Here is a 1,222-nt window from a genome sequence, read left to right as displayed (position 1 = left end):
CCCCGGCGGGTGGGCCCCGGCTCTGCCTTCCCCCCTCTCGGGATCGCCGGACCTCACGGAGCCCTGACCCAGCAAACTCGGAGAAAAAGACCCATCGGGAAGGGGGCTGGGAGGCAGGTGTGCGCACCCGGGCCCCTGGGGGCCCCGCTTCGGGCGGGCCCAGGGGCTGCCTTCCCCCGTCTCGGGATCCACGGACCTCACGGGGCTCTGACCCAGAAAACTCGGAGAGAAAGGACCATCGGGAAGGGGCTGAGAGGCAGGAGCGTACCCGGGCCCCTGGGGGCCCCGGCGGGCGGGCCCCGGGTCTGCCTTCCCCTGATTCAGTATCGCCAAACATCACTTTGGTCTGACTGACCCTCTCCCTAGTAATCCGGAGGAAAATTACCCCCCTTTCTTGTAATCCGTGCGCACGAGGTGACAGAGGGGACCCTCGGCGCGAATGTACCCGACCTCCTGGAGCCCTCGCTGGGATCCGGGAGGCAAATGGACCCTCATCGAGACTTCCAGGCAAGCTCGGCCATCTGGTCGCCCCATAGGAAAGCATTGGGCGCGACCAGATGGCCGAAGGGGCCTGCGCGACCAGATGGCCGAAGGGACGTGCGCGACCAGATGGCCGAGGGGACAGGCGCGACCAGATGGCCGAGGGGAAAGGCAAAAGGGAAGGGGAAGCCTCCCCGGGCCCTCCGGACCCCGCCCCGGGTACCCTGCCGCGCGGCAGGACCCGGGACGGAGCCCGGGGCGGGGAGGCCGCCCTCCCCGGGGCCCCCAGGGGCCCGGCCGGGGCTCCGGAACCCAGACGAGCGAGGGGAGGCTCCCCGGCCACAACGGAACCCCGTCCCGGGCCTTTGGCAGTGCCGCAGGCTGGGGGACGGGGCCCGGGGCCGGAGACCCCGACCCGGGGCCCGGCCGGGCCCCTGGACCCAGCCGGGGCTCCGGGGACCGCAGGCGCAGGGGAAGCCTCCCCGGGCCCTCTGGACCCCTCCCCGGGCACCCTGCCACGCGGCAGGACCCGGGACGGAGCCCGGGGTGGGGAGGCCGCCCTCCCCGGGGCCCCCAGGGGCCCGGCCGGAGCTCCGGGACCCAGACGAGCGAGGGGAGGCTCCCCGGCCCCAACGGAACCCCGTCCCGGGCCTTTGGCAGTGCCGCAGGCCGGGGGACTGGGCCCGGGGCCAAAGGCCTCAACCCGGGGCCCGGCCGGGCCCCTGGAACCAGCCGGGGCTCC

This window comes from Triturus cristatus, unplaced genomic scaffold (assembly GCF_964204655.1).
Source record: "Triturus cristatus unplaced genomic scaffold, aTriCri1.1 SCAFFOLD_746, whole genome shotgun sequence".
NCBI classification, from domain to species: domain Eukaryota; kingdom Metazoa; phylum Chordata; class Amphibia; order Caudata; family Salamandridae; genus Triturus; species Triturus cristatus.
The sequence above is the reverse complement of the archived record's forward strand: the minus strand, read 5'-3'. Positions refer to the sequence as shown.